General features: G+C 47.7%; 1 long non-coding RNA gene across 1 annotated transcript in view; it reads right to left on the bottom strand.

Moving 5' to 3' along the window:
• Nucleotides 1–27,004, bottom strand: part of LOC118238040 — a 57,375-nt gene that overhangs the window by 24,844 nt on the left and 5,527 nt on the right. Inside the window, exon 3 of the long non-coding RNA XR_004769296.1 lies at nt 18,543–18,955. This is a non-coding gene — a long non-coding RNA (uncharacterized LOC118238040). The remainder of the gene's footprint in view (nt 1–18,542; nt 18,956–27,004) is intronic.

The raw sequence follows: 27,004 nt of genomic DNA, 5'->3' as shown, positions 1-27,004 counted from the left end.
AGCAAATCACAGTGCTCACATTGGCAGGAATAAGCTCCTCTTGGAAACACCATGTCACCAGTCTCAGCACCATTGTGCTGAGAGAAAAAACAGACACACAGAGCACAAGACAAGGTCATTTCTTGCACCTCACCTGGGCAGCACCCTGCTGACCCTGTTGACAGGGGCCCAGGTGACCTGGCCTGGAGAACTGGCCCCACCCTTTGCTGCCAGCTGCATTGGGTGAGCTAGCCTGGGCAGTGCTGAGAACTTGCCCTGGTGGTGAGGATGAGGAAGAACTGGCAGGCTGACCAACCCAGAACCAGGGCTATGAGTTGACCCAACCCAATATCCACCCTACCTATGAACTTCTGGGGCATATGAAGGGGCTGGTCCTGCAGAGCCAAAGCTGCAGGATCTCCATGACACAGAGCAACAACAGGATGTCTAAGAGGAGTCCCAGTGAGGGCCCAGTATCTACAGTGTAGCAGAAGTCAGACGCCAATGACTCATTGTAATGAACACATGAAAGTAAAGGTAGATGTATGGACTAAAGAATATACTGTATGACTCATTGTGGGCCACGACGATATTATTTCTCCATTAAATTTTATTTTGTTTGGTAGTGGGTTGCAAGGGTAGAAGGTGGATATGAAGGCATGAGGAAATGAATAAGATCAGGATGTATGATGTGGTATCCACAAAGAATCAATAAAAAGTTGGGGTTTTTTTGGCTGGTTTTTTTTTTTTTTTTGGTTTTTTGTTTTATTGTTTTTTGAGACAGGGCTTCTCTGTGGTTTTGGAGGCTGTCCTGCAACTAGCTCTTGTAGACCAGGCTGGTCTCAAACTCACAGAGATCCGCCTGCCTCTGCCTCCTGAGTGCTGGGATTAAAGGCGTGTGCCACCAATGCCCGGCTAAAAAGTTTTTTTATGAGGCCATTTATTCAAAACTATGGCAAATCTATCTAACCAAAGCCAAAAAAGGCAGGTAGAGTCACAGGAGACAGGGGGTTTTCTACCATGATGAGAAAGACTGGCCCAATTTAGTGTGTGCCCAGATCACCAAGTGATACAGGGATGAGAAATAGTTAATATGAACACTCCAGGCAGAGCAGGTTCTGAAACAGGGTCTTCCTATATAGCCCAGATTAGTTGCAAACTTGTGGTCTTCCTGCTTCAGCCTAATGCTGGGATGGCGGGTGTGCACAACCACTCCTGCCTCATATCAAAAAAATATTTAAAATAAAAATGATGGCCAACATAGGGGAAAACCTTAGGCAGAACCTTAGTGAGCTTATGAAGATGTGCACTGCCTCCCACCCAACCCTTAGTGACTCTGAAATGCCAAGTGCCTTTGGAGGCTACTGATTGCCACAGGTCACTGGGCCTGCCCCACCCCCCACCAGATCCACCAGGTTTTGAAAATGAAATGTTCACCCTAAGAGACCTTGAGGTCTTATGTGGGATGTCCTCCTGTATGCTGAAAATATGTATTGCTTTTATTGGTTGATGAATAAAGCTGTTTTGACCAATGGCCAGGCAGAATAGAGCCAGGTAGGAAACCCAAACAAAGATATGGAGAGAAAGGAGGCAGAAGACAGGGGATGCCATGTAACTGCTGTGGAAGCAAGTCACAAGCTTCAGAGTAAAATATAAAATAATAAGCCGGGCGTTGGTGGTGCACACCTTTAATCCCAGCACTCGGGAGGCAGAGGCAGGCAGATCTCTGTGAGTTCGAGACCACCCTGATCTACAAGAGCTAGTTTCAGGACAGCCTCCAAAGCCACAGAGAAACCCCTGTCTTGAAAAACAAAACTGTATATGTATATGTATATATGTATATATACATATATAATAGAAATGGGTTAATTTAATTGTGACAGCTAGCTAGTAATATGCCTAAGCCACTGGTCAAACAACTGTAATTAATGTTAAGCCTTAGACTGGTTATTTGTGAACTGGTGAGTGAGACAAGAAACCTCCAACTAAAGAACTCACGATCCTCCTGTCGGTTGTAGCGGTGCACACTGGCAGGATTTGCTAAAGGAGGCAGAGGCAGGAGTATTACAAGTTCAAGCCTGGGCTACACATTTAGTTGGAGGTTTCCTATCCTCACCCTGGGTATGCTGTGACACAGCTCTGTCCATGGCCAGAAAAACAGAAAGACACTGACTCTAAAGAGCAAACCTGCTCTCAGAGACTCTGTCCTGGACACATAACAGGCCGTACAATGTGGTCCAACAGCTGCTTTGCCAAGTCAGGATTAGGAAGGCAAGGAAGGGAGGTTACGGAGAAACCAGTGGGTGATTTATCTCCTTAGGTCATTGGAATCAATTATAGATGCACTGAAGTATGTTCGGCATTTCACCTACTCAACTCTCCGGGAGGCCCAGTGCTGAGTTTCAACATAAGAGCCAAGATCCCAGTGTTAAGGCCAAACTCTCAAGGGCTGTGGGCCAAACTGAACCCCCTTAGAGTTACTGTTACAACTTCATAATTGATGACAATCTGATGTTGAATCCCTCAGCCTTACTAGGGCTCATGACCAACATGAATTTCCAGCTTATGATGTGGTAGCAGCCCCATTGCCCTAGTTTCTATCCTCCAGTAAATTCTAGCCCATCCTCTCCAACCCCTAGAACAAATTTTCAATGCCAGGTCCAATGGAGAGATCACACTACCAGCAATGAGAAGCCAGAGGATCCAGTATACCCACACTGGTCTTCAAGCTGTGATAGCATGACCCATCCCCTCCAGGATCAGTGCTGGGTAACCATCAGCATCTTTCAGCCAGTGTTCCTGGCCTTCCCGAGTCAGGAGCTGGGATGCAACAGATTCCTGCTTGTTCAAGAAGACCCTCCCCAGGGGTATGGTGACTCAGGCTTTCTGGCCTTTGGTGGCTCCTTGTCCAGCTGGGGACGCTCTCTTCCCCTCTGCTGCCATCCTGGGCTTGAGCTATAGCCCTGCCACTGGAGCCCAGGGTGTCCCGCTCCTGCTTATCGTCATGGCATGTCCAGATGATATGCCACAGGCCACTTCCTCCAACTTCCCTTAAGTAAAGCCACCAGCTTGTTTCCCAGCCCTTGGAAAAACACTACCCTCTAACACCTGATGATGTCGCTCTGGGAAATGAAAACAAAGGTAAAGCACAGAGCCCCTTGTCAGCTCTGTCCTTCTGTCCTGTATGGAGCAGGGAGAAGCCAGCCTCCTGCCCACACCAGGGGGAGCCAGCTCCTTCCTGGTGCTGTATATATAGCACCTGGGCCTCTGGCTCCCTTTGAAGACCACACCCAACCTTAGGATGGAGCCGAGCCTATTCTGTGCCCACCCCCTGCAAACAGGCCAAGTTGGGAAATGAGCCAGGGCAAAGGTTTCTCTCTCTTCACAGGTTTGTCCCCCTAGCATATGTGGGCTGTGTTCTCTCTGTCCCGTTTCTGGGTAGGTTCCCAAGCATCTTGATTGAGCTTGGCTTCCCTGACCATAGTCTTTTCAGAAGAGTCTGATCTATGGGTGAGGCAAAGCCTCACTTTGCAAACTCAGCTGACCATAGTCAGAACAAAACCCAAACTCACACACACACATACACACATACCCACAATTCTCAGTTTACCAGGAGCAGGATGGGTAGCTGAGGATTCCCCTCCCTGTCAGTCAACTGCCTTCACTTCCCTGAGATAGGACTCAAATAGCAAGGGAAGGGGCAACCTGTAAGATTAAGGCAGTCCATAACTGTTGCTATAAGACTTACTCAAAGGGCTGGTCCCACAGTGTCACCCCCCCACCCCACCCCACCCCACACACAAGCCCAGCAGGAACAACTTCCTACACCACGGCCTCAATCCCCTCCTTGTTCTGGAACACATATCCAAGTCATAAACCCTGGGTTCCATAGCAGGTGTTGCTTGTGGCCACACCTGCAGCAAGGGATTCCAATGAAAAGCTCAGTGTTTGGCTGCTTTAAGCAACTGGCCGGAAGGGGAATTGGTGACCCAAAGAACAGCTGAATGCTTCCAGAAGAGCAAGGTCAAGCTCATCGAAACAGCTAATGATGATGGATGCAAGCAAGGCTGGAGGGGCTCCTGAGGATGCTCCAGGGATGTCAGTGGGTGAGGCCTCTGAGGCCTGGGATCTGCCCTTAAAGGAACAGTGGGGAGGTGAGGGAAGGAGAGAAACCCACCCAGGACCAGAAGGTGATCTCAGAAGAGATTCCCAGGCCAGTTTCATGACCCCTCAGCTTACACTTGATCTCTTCTCTGTCCAAGCTCTATAGCTCAGCAATCTGAAATGGGGGAGGGGATACAAACAACCATGCCTAGTCCCTGCCTAGCCTATCCCTCCAGGACATTTTTACAATTCTGTAAATCACAGAGGGGGAAACATGAGAGCTGGGAAGGACTGCTGGAGCAGAGAGACAGGGGAACTGTGTCCGGTCTCTTGCTCCATTACTGCCTCTTCAGTACCTATTTGTAAACCGACCAAACTTTCCCCATAGCTTGTCTGCTTGGCTCTCAGGATCGCTGAAAATGCTGGCAGCATCTTCCCAGCTTCCTCACAAACTAATGTACTAAGACTGCTGACATATATGCCTTTGGTATGTGTGTGTTAGGACGTCATCTTTTAAAACTGGCCCTTTACACAGGGGTCACACTGCTAGGAAACTGCGGAGCAAAAATCTGAGCCCAGATCAGCCCACTCTGTCCAGAAAGGAAAATCAGCCCCACATCTGCATGTCATTGAAGCACTGCTGTGTTCTATGGGGGAGGAAGTTCAAGTTCAGCTTGGGGAGAGAAAGCAGAAACCAACCATACTGTCAGGCAGCCCCAGATGCTGTCTGCATCCTGTTGTCCTCCTCCAGGAAGCATGCAGTTGACCCCATGGAAGACACCACCTTAGGGCAAGAGAGGGAAGTGCTGACGTCCAGGAAGCCCCGATGAAGGGGAAAGTATTACAGAAAGATTGGACTGGGAAGGAACACCTGATCCTGGAGTTCTGGGTCTTGTCTGGGCACAAAGGAGCAGGTGGGTGCTAAACAGCAGCTGGGAGAAGGACTTCCACAGCAGGGTACTAAAAAAGAAAAAGATACTCCTATTTGTCCAAGGCTTTGGACAGTTTTGTCCTTCCTCCATCCTGTCCTGGTTTGTGAATAATGGTGATTATTCCCCATGTACTCAAAACACCTCCTAAATCTAGCATATGCACATCCCCTGGGTAGCCCTTTAAAGCACAAGTGTCCAGGTTCTTCCCCAGCAGATCCTGGGATTTGAGCATTCCAGGGTCTGGCAGTCTGTGCTCATGATGGCAAGTCTCTGACTGCTGCTGACCATGCTTAAGCTGGAGTCTGACTATGGGTCTCAACCAAGGTCATAAGAATCTCATTGACCTTGAAGGGGAAAACTAGTTACTTTTTCATTTCACAGCTCCTCACCAAAGAGCAGCATTTAGGGTCTGGAGAGATGGCTCAGCTGCTAAGAGCACTTTCTGCTCTTCCAGAGGACCTGGGTTCAATTCCCAGTACCACATGGCAGCTTACAACTGTCTGTAACTCCAGTCCAAGGGACCTGACACCCTCACACAGGCAAAACACCAATGCACATGAAATTAAATAAATAATTAAAAAGGGGGGACAGCATTTCTTCACGCCCTTCACTTCGTGACCACACAGAGCTTGGCAAGGTGCCGAGCTGCCCAATGGATCTCTGGTCCAAACTGCTCCATATTCCCACAGCATAAGCTCCTGTGCGTGTCTGAAGTATGAAACTCTCAGAAACATCACAGGCTTCACCAAGCCACCTGGGAGCTATGGCACCCCAGTGTCTGGCAGCTGCCTTCTTAGCCTGACCCCAACAGGACACTGCAGAGGTAGACGAAATTGTTCCCATTGATCGTCCTCCTAGGTGGCAGTGAGAGCAGAGCTCTGTCCCCTGTTTGAGGTGAGCCCAACCTTCAAAGGGGACCAATATATCTATCTCTATGTCCACAATTCCAGAAGGGTGAGTCCCTCACCCCCATAAACACACGTGTGGACAAAGGTCCAAGGGAGGCAAACTCTGAAGCCCAGCATAAGCCTGGGCCACTGTGGGCTTTCCTCCAGCCTGGCTGTCCACACTCAGTCATGGGGCAGTGAGAGCTGACAATGGGAACTAAGAAACTCCTCCAGAAGCCTCAAACTGGTGAGAGATGAATTCACTGTCCATGGCTGGAAGCAATAAATCCAGGCAGGCAACAAGAACACAGAGGCCTGAAGCCTACAGCCCTGTACCCTAAACACACGGCCCTATATCCAAAACACACACTTGGCCCTATACTCCAAATATACAGTCTTGTATCCCAAACATGCAGTCAACACTGCACTTCAAACACACAGCCATGTTACCCTAAACATGCTCAGTGCTGCTATACCTCAAACACACAGTCAGCATATATATATGTATGTATGTATGTATGTATGTATGTATATATGTATATATGTATATATATATATTGAACAAGAAGTCAACCCTGTACCCTAAACACATTCAGCCTTGTACCCCAAAACACATCTCTGTACCTCAAACACAGTCCTTTACCCCAACTAGTCAGTCCTGTACCCTAAACATGCATTTAGTCCTATACCCCAAACATACCGTCAGCCCTGTACCTTAAATCCACAGCCAGCCCTCTATCCCAAACACAGAGTCAACCTTACACTAGGAGACTGGCTAGGTTGGCCTATAAAATTAGGTTCTTGATCATCGAGAGCTCCTGGAAGCTGTTAGTCTGGGATCTACGGGAACACATGCAACATAGCTCACTTTGTGTGTGTGTGTGTGTGTGTGTGTGTGTGTGTGTGTGTGTGTGTGTGTGTGTGTGTGTGTGTGTGTGTGTGTGTGTGTGTACTCATGCCTGTGGGAGCATGTGCAGAGAGGCCAGAGGTCATGATGCTGGGTGTTCTCCTCAAACCCTCTAGTCTGGGATCTACGGGAACACATGCAACATAGCTCACTTTGGTGTGTGTGTGTGTGTGTGGTGTGTGTGTGTGTGTGTGTGTGTGTGTGTGTGTGTGTGTGTGTGTGTGTGTACTCATGCCTGTGGGAGCATGTGCAGAGAGGCCAGAGGTCATGATGCTGGGTGTTCTCCTCAAACCCTCTTACCTTATGTTCTGAGATGTATTCCCTCACTGAGACTGGAGCTTGCCATTTCAGCTAGACTGGCCAGCCAGGGCCCACCTTGACTTTGTCTCTTTAGCACTGGGGTCACAGATGTGTATCATTATCCCGATTTCACATGGGTGCTGAGAATCCACACAGGTCCTCATCTGAGTTATCTCCCCAACTCTTCAAATGCTTATTTTAAAAAGTGGAAGAAAATAATCTGAGAAGTCTACAGACATAGACATGCTCACTCTGAGCGCTCCCTTAAGCTAGGAGTAGCGATCCTTCATTGGGTCTTGTAAGTGAATGTGGGATCATGAAAAATTTGGCAACAGTAAAGGCTTCTGAACAAACAACTACCAAAAATTAACTCCAAATTAAACACATAAGGAATCTGAGGTGTTCCTGGCAGTGCTTACCATGTGTCATGAGACTTCATCCAACACCAACAAATGCTGTCTGAGGAACCTTGCTCAGATTATTATTGTCTGTTATGAACAGCAGCATTTTTTACCATATATTCATATATCTCTTACAGAGACAAAGGCATACAGAAAACAAAGACTTTGAATAGTTTCCTGTGTCACTCCTCAGCATGTGAGCATAATCCAGAATATCGTTCAATTGTGTTGCACTAAAATGTTTCATTTTAAAAACTATTGTTTAAATTGTCGACTTGAGTTTCATAATAAAATAATTGTTAAATGAATTTTGGCTTGGGAGTAGAACAGACTTTCCAACAATTTCTGAAGTGGCTACATATATACTTCTACCATTCTGTACAATGTGCTTTTTAAGAGGCAGCTCAACACTGATGATTACAAAATCAACTATGAAAAACCATCAGAAATCTCTGTGTCCTATAGTATCAAATATTCAGTCAAGATTTAATCCTTTCTGCAAAACTAAATAAGCATATGCATGCCATTACTATGCAAATTAGTTTTCATCTTTAGTAAGTGGCAAGTTTACAAACATCAAAGAATTTTAAGATACACTGTGAGCCAGTGAGATGCACAGTGGGCAACAATCCTGAAGACAATCCTGCCAACAATCCTGAAGACCTGAGTTCAATCCCTGGAACCCACATGGAGTGAAAAGACTCATGCAAGTTGTCATCTGACCTCCATTCAGGTGCTGTAGCATGTGTGTGCCCTACATGCACAATAAATAAATAATATGTAAAAGAAATTATGATTTATTATTCAACAAATATTTGATTTGTTACCCAGTCTATATACTGGGGTTGTTCCAGAGGATAGTGGGTGTTAGTGAAAAGGGCAAATGGCCCTGGGAGAATGTCCAACAGTATCTGTCTAGTACAATCTCATAGACACCATCCGCATCACCAGTCTGCTGCCTATGGACATAGCTAGGAGACAGATGGAACAGAAAGGAAGGCCCAGCAATGTAGCTATTCAGCATCCCACAAGCTTCCGAGGAAAGGGCCTCCCTAGCTCAGTGGTCTGTGGCCAGGCCCAGCTACCAGAGTGGAGCATACAGGAAGACAAAACAGAAAACAGTCCGCCATCTGACCCCCAGAGTGCAGGTGGGCATCAACACAAGAAAGGCCACCACATAACTTAAATTTTAGAACCCAGGGATCAAGAGAAAAGATTCAGACCCGGGGTCACACAAAGAGTCTTTCTAGATCCAAACTATGGTTCATAAAAAGGGAAATTGGTGAACTGTGCTTCATTAAAACAAGACTTGCTCCATGGGTGACCCAATTAGAAGGATGACAAGAGGGCACAGTGCGGGGGGGGGGGGCATTTGCAGTGGTCCCTTCTGAGGAGCTACCAATCTAGAACATACTGAGAAATCTCAAAAATCAAGAGAAAAAACAATGAATAAGCCAACCAGAAAATGAGCAAAGGGTGTGAACAGCCCTTCCCTGAAGAGGGCAGAAGCTGGTGATGAACAGGGCGTGAATGATGTGTAGGCTGTGGGGGAAGTACAAATTATAGCCACAATAGGTGATCACTGCCCAGCCACCAGAGCAGTTAAAGTGAGATGGTAACCATCAATGCTGGCAGGAACTTGGAACAGCTGCCCTCTCCATTGCTAATGACACAGATGGGACAGCCATTACAGGACAGTACTACCATGTCTCTTAAAACTATATGCACAGCTAACACCAAGCCCAGCATGTGCACACATGGGAAGTTCATCCCAAAGAAAGATATATCCATCTTCACATAAAAACTACAAGAATGTTCCCATATTAGTTACTCTTCTTGTTGCCATGACAAAGTACTAGACAAGAAGCTACTTACAGAAGGAAGGGTTTAATTTGGCTCACAGTTTGAGGATACAGTCCATCTTGGTGGGGAATGCATGGAAGCAGGAGCATGAGGCAGCTGGTCCCATTGCATTCACAGTCAGGAAGCAAAGAGACATGAAAGTTGGTTCTGAGCTTGCCTATCTTTATATTTAGTCTGAGACTCCTATAATGAAATGGTGTCACCCACAATTACAGTGGGTTTTCCCATCTCAAGTAACACAATCTAAACTCCGTTCAAGATATTCCCAGAAGTCTGTCTCTTAGGTGAGCCTGTCAAGTTGACAGTCACAAGGCCCACACTGGAAACAGCCCACATAACCCTCAATAGACAAGCAGGCCTCCACAGCTGTTGATTCTTCAACCCACCTCCCTCAATGGGTCTAGACTCAGCATCCCACATACCAGGAGACTCTGAGTGAACTTGGACAAGCATTGCTGAAGGAAGGTGGGTTTAGTCAAACCCACCTCCAACTATAATAATGCCATTAATCCCACACAAGCTGAGAGCCCTAGGAAGCTTAGGAAGGGATCATCCTAGAACATCTCTGTACCAGAAATGTGGTCTCCAAGATCCTAGCATTGAGAAACCTTTTGCTGTGGTCCTCTGCCCCTTAGTCTATGTCTTCTGTACCTGGAGAGCAGCCATGACCACACAGAACACAAATGCTCTGTCCTCCTCCCTGGGTCATGTCTGGCAGACCTATGTGAAATCCACTCCAGAATTGCACGAAGAACCATCAACAGCCAGTCCCAGGGTTGCCAGGCCCACCCGGAGAGTCAATCACTGTTGACTATGCAACAGGAGAGTGCCAAATCCCAGCACAAGAGTCCTCATATCATAGCTGGGGTTGTCCCCAACCCTGAATTTTGGGCTGCTTCCACAGACACAGTCACTATGAGAAACAACAAGCGCTACCAGATCAAGAGCCCCCGGCCTTCACCGCACTGCCAAACCCATGCGGGCATGGGCCAAACCCAAACATCCCATCAATCTGATGTGGCAAAGTGGAAGAGCTGAGGTCTTCTGTCCATGGGTTCTGGTCTTCAGAAAAACTTTGCAGAAGATAGATTAGATAGATAGATAGATAGATAGATAGATAGATAGATAGATAGATAGATAGATAGAGAGAGAGAGAGCTCTATTTCAAAGTTGAACAAAGTTGAACAGAAGGAAGCTCAGGGCACAGAGCCCCTCATCCAAAGTCACACAGCAGCATCAGGGCAGATTCTATCATTCAGAATCAGGACCTTGCACCAAAACAACATAGACCTTGAGTAAATAGACCATGTGCCACCTCCAGCCCATGAAGAGGATGACCACAGGATGCTTCAGCCCCTTTCTAAAATGCCTGGAGCTCCAAAGACCTGAGATGAGAGATACACCACACCCCAACCCCAATGGTTTAAGTATGAAGTGCTCCCTGGAAGTGTCTCATGGGCTCATGTGTTGAGGCTGGGCCCCCAGCTGGTGGTGCTGCTGAATGGTAGTTGGATTATGAGAATGCTGGCTTCATCAACAGCCAATCCACTGGAGATTCCCTGCAGGGACACTCATTAGGAGATAAAGCCTAGGTGGAAGAAGTGGGTCACTGAAGGAGACAGCTTGTCCCTGGACCCTCCCTCTCTGTTCTCTTTTCTTTCGGTGCTTCCTGGCAACTCTGAGGTAAACAATCTCCAGGGCCACACACTTCCACCATGCTTCAGTCTTTCCACAGACGTAGGAGCAATGGAGCCCCAGACATGAATGGAAACCTCTGAAGTCATGAGCCAAAATAAATCTTCCTTTTTATGTTGATTTTTCTTGGGCATTTTGTCACAGTGACAGAAAGTAATACACCTTCCAGGACAGGCTATCCACAAGTACCCTTAGATCCATGCAGTCAGCCAGCCACAGCTACACCCATACCTCACAGGGGCTCCTAACTCAGGCAACATCTGTACAACTCATTGTCCATACATTCATAGGTGCCCAGGCCTCATGTTTATTTATTTTCCCATCTTAATAAAGAATCGGAGGGGCCACCCAGTGATGTCTCTGAGTTTTCTATTCTGGGCTTTCTCTTTTCATAGTTAGAATCACAAACCCTGGTGTGGCACAGGAGGTAACAGGCTCCTCTCTTTGGCATACATGGGACTGGCTAGGGCTCCTCTGTCTCCTGTGACAGCCAGCAGTGCCCAGTATGCCAAACAAGCAGATGAAGAGGACATGGAAGCCAAGGCTGCCTGAGCTATCATGCTGGCCAGTGGGTACAAGGAAGCCTCATTCCACGCATGACAGAAATGATCTGTAAAAGGAGGTGGGGTGGAGGAAGCAGCCTTCAGCTAAGGAAACAGCCCTGCCTCTTAAGAGACAAAGGATACAGAACACCAAAGAAGCCTTGGCATGTGCAGTAGCACCCCTGGCCTTTGGGTAGATCTCAGATAGTCCCTCAGCATGAGTACCAGGGATTCCAAGGTTGTTCCAGCTGTTCAAAGCATCAGAAACTTATTGAGATCCACACAGGCCTCACAGACATAAAACAAGGTGTGGTAAATATTGGGTCCCTTAGAGGCTCCAGGAGGCTCTGTTCTGCCTCTTGCAGGTAGCCCTGGCATCCCTTCAATCCCATCACATCAATCTTTGTCCTGTTGCTGCATGGCCATTTCCTATACCTTTGCCTCAAATGCCCTTTGGTAAAGACACTTGCTGTTATGCTGGGTGGCTTGGACCCTCCAGAAAGATCTCTATCTGGTCTGAATCCCCCCTGCAAAGCCATTTGCAGCTGAGAGTCACAGGGCATCATAGGGGTCCACGTACAGTTTACCATCACCATCTTTTCTCAAAACAGGAGGTCACAGGGCCACCCTTGTGGGTGGACACATACCTGGAAGAGGTGGAAATGAAGCCAAGCTGTGCCAGCTGATGCTGAGATTGGGCTACTGCTCCTACTCTCTCCATTGTGGTATTGAATAGGTCAGTTCAGTTCTGCTCTGAAATCTAGGAGTTCTAGACCATCAAACTAATTAGTGTCTCTCACTGGGGCAAGAACTCTGGCCATATCTCCCAAAACAGTTAATGGGGTTCCTCTCTGGATACAATGGCTCTGGCAAAATGCCGCTCAGGGTCAACAGGGGCATCTGTAGTGATACAGCTCCATTCAACCACTGCCATGCCAAGAACAAAGACCTGCCAAGCAAGCATTCACACTCCCTGTTCCCCACCCAGCGCACACCTCAGTATCTGACTCTTGGAAGTAAGAGTAACCAGGGACAGGCCAGCCCAACTTGGCCTTCACAGGGAAGGGAAGACCACTTAGGCCAGAGGTGGAAGTGGAGGTAAGGGCAGATGACCTTTAGGGACAACACTGTTAGAAGACTCCTGTCACCATCCATGGAAAGGGACTGATCTTTTAGCACTTTTGTGGTAATGTGCTTCCTGAATTCTCTTTTTAAAAAAAGACTTTTTATTACATGTGTAGGTATTTGTCTGCATGAAGGTATGTTCATGTGTGAGTGCATACCCACAGAGGCCAGAAGAGGACATTAGATTCTCTGTACTGGAGTGACAGGCAGTTGTGAACCACACAATATGGGTGCTAGGAGCCAAGCACTGGTCCTATAGGAGAGCAGTTCATTCTCTTAACCATGGAGCTTTTGCTGTTCTTCTATGTTCTATCTGGCATTTGTTTCCTACTGAATTGAAAACCTAGCCTTCCAAAAGAAAAGGATTAGAAGACTACAAACAGCCCAGAGGTGATGGCACACGCCTTTAATCCCAGCACTGGAGAAGCAGAGGCAGGCAGATCTCTGTGAGTTCGAGACCAGCCTGGTCTACAAGAGCAAGTTCCAGGACAGCCTCCAAAGCCACAGAGAAACCCTGTCTCAGAGAGAGAGAGAGAGAGAGAGAGAGAGAGAGAGAGAGGGAGGGAGGGAGGGAGGGAGGGAGGGAGGGAGGGAGGAGGGAGGGAGGGAGGGAGGGAGGAGGGAGGGAAAAGATAAACAACACTGAAAGTTCTAGAACACAGGCAATGTCAGGCAAACTCTCTGCTCCCTCGAAAGCACACAGATCTTCCCGTTTAGGTGGCCAATTGCGGCTGTGGGGTTCCTCTGAGAACTCTTTCCCAGGGAGCCCCTCTAAGCCCTGGCAAGCACAGTGTAGTAATTGCCCATAGTGGGGTACGGAGGTGAGGTGTACGGGAAGGGAAAGACACAGATCCTCTGCTGCCCTGCTTCAGAGAAGGGGCTCAGGGGAGACAAGCCTGCTGCACACTGGCACCCATCCAACCTGTCTCTCTCCACAGGGACCCAGCCAGTAAGAAGAAAATAGGCTGTGCCTGCCAAAGTTGTCAGCCACTGCTGTCAGGGAGTGGTTTTAGATCCTCAATGACTAGGGGGTAGCTGACCTGAGGGAGGTGGCCCCTCAGGTCCCTGGAAGCAGGACCCTCAATCTTGCCAAGACTGTGACCTCAAATTCCAGGGAGCCTCTGGGGCCTGGTGGTATAGCTTGTCCAAGATTATGTCTTTCTGTCCACACTCATGAGTTGGTGTGAACACTGGCCTCAAGGGGGTGGTCCAGCCAGTCATGACTTCTGGGGTCCAGTGACTTTTCATTTTACTAAGATGGGGTCTCACTATGGCTGACCTAAAACTTGCTATGTAGACCAGTCTGGCCACAAACTCATAGAGATCTCTGCCTCCTGCTAGGATTAAAGGCATGTGCCACTAGGGCCCCGCTCCAATGACTTTTCTTTTTTTTCTTTTTTACGTAATTAAACACACATCCTTACATCATTAAACAAATGCAGCATAAACAAATGTAATACACCTTTGCACAGTTAAAGTAATAAGCATAAACAAAGGTAACACATCTTTACATAGTTAAAATAATATTATAAAACAATGACCCTATTACCAAGGAGGCTTATAAAAGAAAGCATTTAGTTGGTGGCTTGCTTATAGTTTCAGAGGATGAGTCCATGACCATCAGGGTGGTGAGCATGACAGCAGGTGGACAGACAGACACTGGAGAATTAACTGAGAACTTAAAAGTTGAAACAACAACTACAAGACACAGGGAGTGAGAGCCAACTGGAATGGCTTGAAACTTCAAACTCATCCCTAGAGGACACCTCTTCCATTAGGCCATATCTCCTCCAACAAAACCACACCCCCTCATACTTCCCAAACAATTCCACCAACTGGGGACCAAGTGTTCAAATGTCTGAGCCTAAAGGGCCATTCTTCGTCAAACAACCACACTATTCCAATCTCCTCATTTTTAATGGGTTTGACTAGGTTTGACTTTTTCCTGGTTTAATTTTTATAGTTTGGATGAGTCTATAAATTCATCCATTTCTTTTATGTTTTCCAGCTTAATGGAGTGCAGGTTTTAAAAATATTCCCTTACAATATTCTGACTTTTTCTTTTTTTTCTTCTGGTTCTGTTATTTGGGTCTTTGCTTACTTTCAGTTGGTTAGTTGGGATTAGGTTTCTCCATCTTGCTTATCTTCTCAAAGAACCAGATCTTAGATTTGTTGGTTCTTTGCCTTTCCTCCCTTCCTTCCTTCCTTCCTTCCTTCCTTCCTTCCTTCCTTCCTTCCTTCCTTCCTTCCTTCCTTCCTTCCTTCCTTCCTTGATTTGGTTGGCAGCCCAATCCACATAGAGGGATACTCCCTGAGCCAAGACACACGGGGTGGGCCTAGGCCCTATCCCAAAGGATACGATAGACTCTGATGACCCCTTATGGAAGGCCTCACCCTCCCTGAGGAGCAGAAAGGGTAGGTAGGGTTTTAGTTGGGGGGTGGTGGTAGGGTAGAGGGGAGGGAGTGGGAACTGGGATTGACACGTAAAATAATCCTGTTTCTAATTCAAAAAATGGGGGAAAAAACCAATGCCTTTTCTTGCTGATTATGTTTGCACACTTGCTGTGGCCCTCTATCTCATGCAGGCTTTAGTATCCATCCAGTCACCGAAGCACAGACACGGCCTCAGAACTTGCACTCAGTACCTCCAGCACTCTTTCCCTGTCTACTGATATTCATCTGCCAACCTTGCCTGAGACGCTTGCCTCGAGCGCTATTTTTAAATGCTCCCAGGCCAGGACTGGTGCTCGTCTACCATTCAAGGAGCCATAGGTTTCTCCCCAAACCCCACAAAGTTGGTGTGATGCCCTACACTTGTAATCTTAGTGCTAGGGAGGGAGATCACAGAAAGTTTAAGGTCATACTCAACTACACCATAGGTTTGCCCAGAATATACTACATGAGATGCTGTCAACAGAAGTAAAAATGCCTCGAGAATATGTATAGGTGGCAGAGACCTTTTATAGTTTCAAGGGTCAAATTCCTCTTAATGACCAAGTGGATCCTCTCCAGAAGAAAACCAGCCAGAGGCCACACTTTGAACACAATCAGCAGCTCAGGCCTAAAGACTACATAGCTGGAAGCTTCCAGGTGGGCACAGTCTTCTGATTACCTGGTGAGGCTTAAACTGAAGCATCGTGGTAGAACAAGGTTATACATGGCAGACAATGAGGCCACCCTCTCAAGTGTGGCACTGGCCACACCAGTCAAAGCCACTGAAGCTGACATTCCTTAGAGACAATCCTCAAGTCTAGTGGGCTTAGAGCAGCATGTTCAGATCTCATCTGCAGTGATGGAGGCTATAGGGATGAACCTCAGAGTTTGACACCATGAGAATAGCCAGGCATGTGGGCAGAATGCCATGTGACTGCTCATAAGATGTGTCCAGACAGACACAAATAAAAGATGGCTAGGGGTGGAGACTTGGGCTGACTGCTTAATGAAGATGGGGCTCTGTTTGGAGTGAGGAAAACACTAAAACGAAAGTGGTAATGTGTGCCCTGCTCTGCAAGGACACAGAAACCCAGAGATCGATTCACAATCCACTTCAATAAGGAGAACTGTACACTACTTGGGTTGTATCTCAATAAATCTTTTTTTTTTGAAGATACCATCTGGAAGGCAGATGCTTTGTAGTGGAACAGCCCTGAGCTGCAGGCAGGGCTCAGCAGCTTCCTGGCCAGGTGGCTCTGGCCAGTATCCACACTTCTCTGAGATCCAAATTTCACTGACCATAAGGCAAGGTTATAACTGTTGCCCTTTCTCAGTTGTTTGGGGGTCTGTGAGGATGGAAAGGCGCCACTCAAACCACCCAGCATACAGAAGATAGCAATGCTGAAGGCCTCAAAGAGCAGTCCTGGCACTGTCAAATGCACTGAAGTTGAGAGCCTTACGGGTGATTTGCATCCATGCCACCTAAGCCAAGACCAGATGTCATCAGCTGGGAATAGCTGAAACACTCACAGAGGATGGTACCCCAGAACCATCAGCAAGAAAACACACAGCAAAGTGCCTACACACATTCAAATGGTTGCTCCAAATAAATGAGGGCTTTGAGGACAAACAGGACAGTGAGAGACCTTATTGTGGGGTCTTCAAGCTGGTTCTGAGGGAGGTGCAGCCCTAAGCAGAGATAGTACCCCAGCTTGGCCAGTGCAGAGCTCAAGCCACAGAGGAATGCATCCAGAGTGCAGCTTCTAAGCAGATTGCTTTGTTCCTTCTATACCTGGAGAAGAGTGGCCTTCTTGCTACAGTAAGAAGAGTGCTAGAATTAGACAGCTATCCACTCCAGGCAGGGGAATCGTGGAATTGGAGGCAGGAGCAGTGTGAGCACTAAAGAGTAACCTTCATCAAGGGTTGGGGTATGGAGGAGAGCAGTTCCTGGCTCGGGACAGTCTTTGAACTCTTTAGATTAGGACACCACTTCTCAAGAAGGAAGAGCTGTGAAAACCTACAAGTTCACACAGAAAAAACCCACAGACACAAAGCTGAGGGGACAGAGTAGCAGCAGGAAACAGGGGACAAACAAGGTCCAGGGCCTGCAGCTCCCACATCCATCTGAGAGAATGGTTGGCTTTGTCAGTATGATGGAGGACCAGGGCTGGAAGGAGACACATAGCAGCTGGACACTGGGGAATGGCACAAGACATTGAACACCTTCTAGCCTGGCATCTGACGTGCTCATCATGCAGGCCAAAGGGCACTCAGACAGTCTGGTGTCCTTAATGCAACCACACTGGAATGGCAACTGTTGATCTGGGCCTGTTTTTAAAAAAAATACATATGCCCTGGGGATACCAGAGGGCATGTGGAATCATGGGCAAATGGGCACCACTCATGCATGCATTTACCCCAGGTTTCTGCACAAAGTGTAACACTTTTAAGGGAATGCAAGGCTGATGCTGAGGGTGGCCTCGGGTGAGCCCCATCCACTTTCCCCCTCTATGAATTTTCAGTAACAAGCCAGGGTCCTATCCCTCATTACTACCATCACCCTGCTGAGAAATACTGAGGCAGATCCTATGCAGAGGCTCTGGCTCCAGCTGTGCCCATGGAGGAGCCTTCCGAGAGAGTTCCAGGAAGTTTATGCTTGGAAACCGCGATTGTCACTTTCGTTCATGGCCCAACTTCTTAATGGGAAGCAGACACATCAAATAACTACCAGAAGGGGCCTGCTTTGAGTCCCATCCAAGGGAAAGGGTCGTGAAGAGACCAGTACTTAGAAATATCATAAAAATGGTGGTTAACAGGAGCAGATACCTAAAGCAGATCGTATGTGGTTGTAAACTGTCTGGTCTGGTTGGCAGGTTAGTGGGTTGGGAGAACCCAGCCTTCCCACCCCACTACTCTGCCAAAAAAAAAAAAAAAAAAAAAAAAAAACTGACGACAGGCACATGGAATAGAATGTCTAGTTAACCAAGTCTGTTTGTGGCATCAATACCCAGTATTGACAGATAATCCTGACACCTAGGAAGTATCACAGAAGACTCACAACAGCCATCAATGAGGCCCTCACAATGCCAAACCCAAGGTGTGCCCAGAACTCTCTTCCTTCCTATCGAGCAAATCTGCCTTCTGAGTCCCCAGACTTTGATCCAGCAAACTGGAATCTTCAGCAGGAAAATAAAACACTTTGTTTTGCCTTGAAGATGTTTCCAGATTTCAAGCTCACATGACTGGCTTGTAAGTCTGAATGTATTAATAATAAGAAACACAGATTGCCCTGCCCGCACCAGATCTGAACTCCTAACAAACGGCAGCCCACAATCCCTATTGCCCCCGAAGCTGGCGCCTGTCGTTCCGCTTACCAGAGTTGGAGCGTGGCATGGCTGCTGTGGGGCTGTGGTGGCAGCTATCCTCAAGGCCTGCATTCGCAACCTCGGTGCCCGCTGTAGCATGTCTGGGTCTGCATCTCGCTCACTTGAGCTGGCTCTCAGCTGGGAAGTCTCAAGTTCCAGGCGGCCTGGGATTCCCTCTCTGCTCACAGACACTTAACCCTGCTGTGCCTGGGGGAAGGGGTTTGGACTGAGCTATCTTCTCCTTCTCTGTCAGGACTCAAAGTCTGCTGCCCTCATAGGCTAAGCATCCGTCTGGCTTTCCTTCTTGCTCGATCCTCAGGAACTCGAACACGTGGCTAAGTTGCTGGGAGGCGCTGCTCAAGAGTGGGTGGCTTCCCAAAGGCTGGCTCTCCTTTCCAGTGAAGCAGGGGGTTACGCACCTGCTGGCAGAGAAATTGAAAGGCCCTCACTGGGAGGCAGGGGAGCTGCACTTGTATCTGGATATCCCTCAGCTGCAGGGGGTATTCCTGGGAGAGTTAATGCTCAGATCCCACCTCAGGCTCAGGAAAGCAGTGGGGGACCCCAAGCTATTCTTTACTTCTTCATGAGGACCCCGGCCTGCCTTGACACTTCCAGAGACTGCAATACAGTAGCAGTACCCATCTGAGTGCAAACTGAGGTGAAACTGTACTGGCTGCTGACTACCCATGCGTGGGGCAGAGGCCACACTGGCTTCCCTCTGAGCTGAGTGACCCATCTGACCATTTACAGCTTCTTTGGTGCTCATGAACTACTTGGGAAACTGAGTCAGCAGCTTTAATTCATTTAGGTCGTACATATCTACCAAGCTCTGCCACAGGTTAGGGTAAGGTAAGAAGGGAACAAGCAGCCCTTGGGCTACTAACCCTTGGCCACATCTCAAGGGCAGAGCCATGGTCTTTACTTTTTTACTGTTTTTGAAGTCCTTTTCAGAGAGCAGTTAAGGCTTTACAGTCTAGAAAGGGAAGTGCCGGCCCTGGCTCCCCGCAACCCCCCCCCCCTTCTGGCTTCTTGTAGTAGTTATTCCTCTGGAATTCCTTTCGTAGTTTCCACTTTTCTGTCTCAAGTCTTATCTTCCTATTGGGGCTTTATTCCAAGCCCCTTCCATCTGCCTGCAGCTTCCCAACAACTCCTGTGGCCCCGGGGGCTACGGCCTGGAGCACAGCAGCCCTAGGTGTACAATGTGAGTAGATTCTGCAAGTTCCATACTCTGCACAGGTGGAACCATAGGTTGGGCAGAGTGTGTCGTAGTCAGAGGTAAGAAACCACATTTTGTTAATGCAAAAATGCTCTGCATTCTAGAAGTTTGTAAGAAAGGACCTGCACTTAGGGACAAAAATCAACCACCAGCCAGAAAAAAGGAAAGATACAGGATAGAGGGGAGTATTGGGGGAGCAACAGGGCATACCTGATGTGTACTATGGAATGAGACTCACTCACTTAAATCTCAGGCTTCAGGAACCAACTGTTTAACATCAGCCCCCAAAGGGTAGGAACAGTCATAGCCAAGGCAAATGCACACACATAAAATATGCATGTGACATACATGTACTACTCATCCCCTGACAAGTCTCTTCTCATTTTTTAGGTGAAATTTAGCATAAAATTGACTCTTTAAAAGTATAATCACTGGCATTTTGCCCATTGCCTTTTAACAGTTCCAAAGTATTTTTGTCTCTCAAAGATTCCATATCCTCTAAGCTCCTCCAGCCCTGGCATCCAACAATCTGTTCTTCATCTATGTGGAATGTCCTGTGTGGTTAACAGGTCACATATGCAGTGGCTAGCTTCTGTCCCTCTACACCAAGTTCTCAGGGACTACCTGTGTGAGGTATGGGTCAGCGCTTCACCCCTACATGTTCCACACTGTAGCCAGGCCACAATTTGTTTATCTACTGTTGATGCTTCCAACTGTTTGGTGTTTTGCAGAGCTCTGGCCTCCCAAAGTCCCTCCTCAGCCATGTGCTGCAGTCCCCTTAAGTTCCAGCTCAAGCTGGCCTGCTCTTGACACATTCCTAATGGTTCTATTCACTCAACACTTCCATCCTGATGGTTTCTAAGAGAATTCTCTGGCTTCCATTATCCCCAGCCCAAGGGCTGAGTGACAGGTCCTAGGGGTTGAATGACCCATACCCTCTGTGTGCACCACTTAAGGTGTGAGAAGAATCCAACCACTGCCCTTCCAGAGGCTGAGTTGTCCTGACACTCAAAACATGGGTCCTCATGCTGAGAAATGGGACATTATAGATTCAGAGTTCTAGTGGTTGATGTCCTTGGGTTAAGACATGTCCTAAGGCTGTCTTCTGTGGTCCTCATGAGGCCAGGTCATTGCAGGGTATTTCTGGAGCCTCCCTCTCATCACATGGACACAACCAAAGTTTGTGAAGAAAAACCTATAGGACACAGAATCAGCCAGACAGGATAAGAAGACCTGAAGTGCTCACCCACCAGGGCAAATGAACTCATGTGGTGTGACCTATCTTTCCATGTGTGATCCCCAAAGGGTGTCTTAGTTACTTTTTCATTGCTGTGAAGAGACACCATAACCAAGGCAACTTAGAAAAGTGTTTAATGGGGACTTGCTTACAGTTTCAGTGAGTCCACAGCCATCATGGTGGCGAGTATGGCAAGAGGCAGGCAGACATGCATAGTTCTGGAGAAGCAGCTGAGAGCTCACATATGATCCACAAGCATGAGGCAGAAAGAAAGAGAGACTGGGCCTAACATGGGCTTTTGAAACCTCATCAAAGTTCATGCCCACTACTGGGTGGTGGTGGTGGTGGTGGTCTAGCATGCCTTTAATCCCAGCACTTGGGAGGCAGTGGCAGGCAAATCTCTTGTGAGTTCAAGGCCAGCCTGGTCTACAGAGTGAGTGCCAGGACAGCCTCCGAAACAATACAGAGAAACCCTGTCTTGAAAAAAAAAAAAAGTTCACACCCCAGTAACATACCTCCCTGAACAGGGTCACACCTCTTAAACCTTTTAAAACAGTCCACCAACTGGGAACCAAACATTCAAACACATGAGCCTATGGAGGCCATTCTCATTCAAACCACCACAGGGTGGATGAGAAGCAGCAGAACAAACATAGGTGGGCTTCATGCTGCCCACATGCCCTCCTGGGGTGTACCTGCTCAACACAGACACTTTGTGGATTCCAATCTAGAAGAGAGTGGTGGGCCAGCTGGTACAGGCTGCAACTTGAAGGTAGGACTTGCCGTATTTCTCAATGATACCAATTGATATGATTCCTACAAGGACCATGCTGCTATCCACCTTCAGTGGCCACATGGCCACTCCCAGAAGCAACCACCGAGCTATTCTTCAGTACCATGTGGCTGCCTCCCAGTGATGGTAGCAGCAGGGCCCATACCCTCTCCTCTCCATCCCTGGGGCAGGTTGGGGACACAGAGGCAGGAGTCCTGCCCTTATACTTCTGAGTCATCAGAGATTTTTGAAGAGAGCAAAACTGGCAGCTGAAAGAAGCAACAGACTGGCCATTTGAGTCCTATACCTATAGCAACCATAAAAGAGGTAAGAGAAGAGCTAAGAGTTTCTCTATGGAACCTGGGCACACAGAGGGAGGAACACATGTCTACTCTCTGCTATGTCCATGGCTTGGGATCCCAGGGACAAAGCAAGAGAACCAACTGACTTCTCCAGTTCTGCAGGCTGGAATTCCTAGGTTGAGGTATCAGAGCCACTCCTACCACAGCTTACACAGAGCCTCCTGGGGGACCAGTGTCCCTTGGCCTAGGTCACCCTAATTCTGCTTCTCTCTTGATATGACTTCTCTCCAGTGCTATCTCCAGCAACCCCTCCTCTACTTGGGCCCCCTCCAATCATAGCATTTAGAGCTACCCAATTCAGATAACCTCTTCTTAACTTGATCATATCTGCACAGACAATTTCCAGATAAAGCCACACTCATACACAGGTGAGGCAGTCAGTATTGCCCCTCAACTTTTTAATCACTGTGACAAACACCTCAATAAACGACGTATAGGTCTCTATATGAGTTACTTTTCTCATTACTGTGATCAAATATTTATTGTGGTTCACGGTTCCAGGTATGGTCCACCAAAGCTAGGAAATCACAATGGCAGAACTTGAGGCAGCTGGTCACATCACATCCAAGGCTAGACAGCAGAGAACAGTGGATGCTGGTGCTCAGCCGCTTCTCTTTTTATTCAGTCCAGTAAACGGCACTATTCACAATAGGTGGATCTTCCAGCCTTAGTTCATCTAACCTCAATAATCCCTTATAGGTGTGACCTCAAGTGTCTGCATGATTCTAGATCCTGTCAAGTTCACAGTCAATATTAACTATCACAGAAGAGAGACCTTTGGCACCATGGCTTCAGTTCACTATGGTGAAGCAATGCTGCTCACATTATGGTATCCAGGAAGGGGAGGGAACATGCCTTTGCTCTTAGACTGCCCCTCTTGAATCCCCTTTTTTTAGAGTTGAGCAGCTCAGACTAACTTCTGATCCCCTAGAGTACAGGCATGGCCACCACACCCTCTCTCTCCTTATGTACCCTCTTATTCCACCCTGGTCTTCAGAGCAGGTCTTCCCTGGTTAGCTAATGCTCTCTGGCCCCATCTACATAAATACAGCCCGGAGGTGTGCCTTACTCATCTCCTAGCCCTCTACTCTTCACTTTGTGGGACAGAGGCCTGTAGGCTGAGCTTTGCTCTGACTGGCAATGTAGATAAAGAAAGACAGCAGGGTGTTCCTGTGGCTGCCTAGGGAGGGCCAGGCTGCCATCTGCTGCTCATTTGACTGTTCAGATTTGAGTCTGCCTCTCTCTGGAATGGAATCCATCTTACCCCTTCCTCAACCCACACAGATATCATCATCAGGGAACATCGATAACCTCTTAGAAAGGCACAAGGACAGAGATGTGGGGATGACTGTGACCCTGGAAATCAGGATGTGCTGGCTACCCTCAGAGGACCCAGGCTTTCTCAGATGGTTTGCCAAAACAGCCTTCCCTTCCCCTTCCACTTCAGCCCAAGACTCCCAGTCACTGTGCCAACCACTGTCTGAAAGCTGACAATGGAGAACCCCTGACATTGTGAACCACCATAGTAACTGAATCAAAACTGTTTAGTCTTGTGGATTTTTAGCTTCTTGTTCCAAACAGTCTGGAAAACACCAGAAGGCAGCCCAACAATAGGCCCTAGATAGAAGGACTCTATCTGGGTCTGCTCCAGCAGACCATGCCCATCCCCAAACAGCATAGGCTAAAAGTGGCTGCCTCTACAGCCAGGACTATGGCATCTTGTAAGGACCCTGTATATTCAACAGCTGAAATGTGACAACTGGAAAGAGAAAAGCCAGTCCAAGTCCTGGTGGATACCCCTTAGTGAGTAACCATGTACATATCCATCATGACTTCTCACACATGTGTGGGTCACACCCTCTTCCAGTTTCATCTGCTACTTTTAGGCCCTGACAGGCAGTTTCAATGGTCACCAGTACTATGGCGTATGAAGAAGGGCCCATTGGTGAGAGTCTGGAAAGAGGTCTACAAAATGACATGGAGGTGTGTTGTAGAATACTAGTTTAAGATGTGTTACATTTGCTTATGCTGTGGAACATTTGTTTAATGATGCAAAGATGTGTTGCATTCTTGGAAGTTGCATTTGTTTAACTCTGTAAAACTGTGTTACTTTGTCTGTCTAAAACACCTTATTGGTCTAATAAAGAGCTGAGCTGCCAATAGTTAGGCAGGAGAGGGATAGGTGGGGCTGACAGACAGAAAAAATAAATAGAAGACATCAAGGCCCAAGAAGAGAGAAGAGGAAGGAGAAAAGGAGAGGAGAACACCAGGGGCCAAGGTCAGCCACACAGCCAGCCACGGAAAAAGAAGTAAAGAAAGATATATAGAATAAAGAGACGTAAAAGTCCAGAGACAAACGTAGTTGAAGAGAGATGGGATAATTTTTATTTTGTTTTGTTGCTGTTTTTCAAGATAGGGTTTCTCTGTGTTACAGCACTGGCTGTCTAGAACTCACTTTGTAGACCAGTCTGGCCTTAAACTCACAGAGTTCCACCTGACTCTGCCTCCCAAGTGCTGGGATTAATGATATGAGCCACCACCGCCCGGCATGATAATTTAAGTTAGAAAAACTGGCTAGAAACAAACCAAGCTAAGGCTGGGTATTCATAAGTAAGAATAAGTCTCTGTGTGTTTATTTGGGAGATGGGTGGTGGGCCATCAAAGAGTTTAAAAAAAAAAAACTACAGAGGTATAGCTTACCCACACAGACACAGCAAAAGCTTGAAGGGGTGCAGGGCATGTCCATAGCCTTAATGTGTCCCACCAGATGCTAATCAGTACAAAGAAAAGAGAGACCACTGGTGGATGAGGGGCTGGCAGACAGCAGAGCAATTCAGCCCAGCACTCCCTTTGCCAATAAAGAACTAAAGCTTTATCTGCCCACAGATATAGGGAGAGAGCTTTACCCCCCACCCCAATTTATCCAAAGAGAAGATGCTAGTCTCAGTATCACCTGCCCAGGTAGAGATAAGGAACAAAACAATCAGTGCAGTGAATGACAGTCGACCCTCAGGTCTCCAGGGTTCTATTGGGCCCCACTGAACTGTGTTAATTCCCTTGCTGTGATAGCTAATCTTTATCATCTACTTCACTGGATTTAGAATCAACATGGAAACACACCTGTGGGTATGTCTAGGTGGGTGTAACTTGAAAGATTTTAGCTGCAGAAGGAAGACATAACCCAAACATGAGTGTCACTGTCTCTAGGAGGCAGGCCTCTGGCCATGCTAGTGGGAAATTGTTTGCGTTAACAGGTGTGAGAAGTCTTAATTGTGACTTGGGATCATTCCCTGGGCAGGGGACCCCGGACTGTGTAAGGTAGACAAAACAGCTAAACACTAGCATGTATTTGCCATTCTCTGACCGCCACCTTCAAGTTCCCGCCGCCATGCCTCCCCATGGTTACAGCATGGACTGTAACCATGAACTGTGAGTGAAAACACTTCCTTCCTTTAGTTGCTTTAGATGACTATTTTATCACAGCAATGAGAAAAATAACAGCAGATGGTGCCAAATTTGAGCATGACACCCATGGCTTTTGTGGATGAAAGTGTCACAGCTGTCTGTATTTACCTCAGCCTGGTTGGCAGCCACTGGCCACTGGTCCCACCTCTGCTGAGCTGCCATTTCTTAAATCCTTGGCCCACATCTATATTAGCACTGCCGTGGCTTAGCCTGGGCAACTCTGAGAATCTGGAGAGGCTGATCTACCACAGACCCTCCTGATGTACTATCAAGCTGTGCCTAGCAACCAGTACCAAAACCAACTACTGAAGAAAGGCCTCTCAGAGCTATGGTTTCTGAAGGATGTACAGGCTCTCTGCATTATGGGTCTTCATGTCAGGTTCTGAACTGAGCTGCTCCTGTGGGCCCAGTGCAAGACAAAAGCTCCTAGAGCTAGGTTATTCAAAGGACCCAACTGGCCATCCCCTGGGCTCTTCTAGCCTGTTATCTCAAAATCTCCACTAAAGAGAGAATGGATACCATGTGAATGGGAAGCCCCAGCTTCTTGAGGGAACCAGAGTCTAGTTTTTTTTTTCCTCCTCACTCTTTGCTTCTCTCTTCCTCCATAAATCCTACATTCAGACTTCCATGTTCCTCCCACACTAGATGCTTACAGAAATACCTCTCCAGCTATGAAAGTCCCTGTTACCCTGGTCCTAACCAAGAACAAGCTGATCTTGTGCCCCTCACCTAAGGGCAAGGACTGGTATTTGCCTTGATCTCACTCTCATTGGCTTCATTAGCTGTGGCACCCATGGCTGGTTAACAAAAGGACACCTAGAATTCTATGACTTGGCCTGGGGGTCAAAGGGAAGAGTGGCCTCTGGCTGGGGAGAAGCATGAGAAAAAGGTCCCTTTTAGGGCTTGCCATAAAGTTCAGTGAAGAACAGAGTGGGACTCTGACCTGTATGCACGCCCACAAAGCTGAGATCATTCTTTAAAATCCCCCTCTAGACAGGGAGAAGGCAGAGGCGGAAGTTGGGTGCCCTCAGGGACTTCTGGAACTTCTGGCCTCCCAAGCTGCCGCTCCCCCAAGTTGTCCCCCGCCCCCACATGGAGTTTAGTAGGCCCCTGGGACCACAGAGACACTGTGCCCACTCAGTCTGAGTGGGAGCTAGTGGGTTGTATGTTCACACTTGGAGGTCTTCACAGGGTGGCTAGAGGACCAGGCCCTCAGCCTACAGCCTGGCTGCCTCAGGCAAGGAGAATAGACAGAGTGTGACCTCATGTGGGGTCTGAGAGGAGCAAACCTATTGTGTAGGTGTGTTCCTCATAGAAGCTCTGGGGATCTGGGCCCATTTCCTGAGACAGACTGGTCTAGGGTAGACTCGGGCACAGCTATGGCTCAGAAGGTCATAAAGCCCACCCAGATCTAAGGCA

Source organism: Cricetulus griseus, chromosome 3 (genome assembly GCF_003668045.3).
Source record: "Cricetulus griseus strain 17A/GY chromosome 3, alternate assembly CriGri-PICRH-1.0, whole genome shotgun sequence".
Lineage (NCBI taxonomy): Eukaryota > Metazoa > Chordata > Mammalia > Rodentia > Cricetidae > Cricetulus > Cricetulus griseus.
This window is presented reverse-complemented; position numbering and strand designations above follow the sequence as displayed.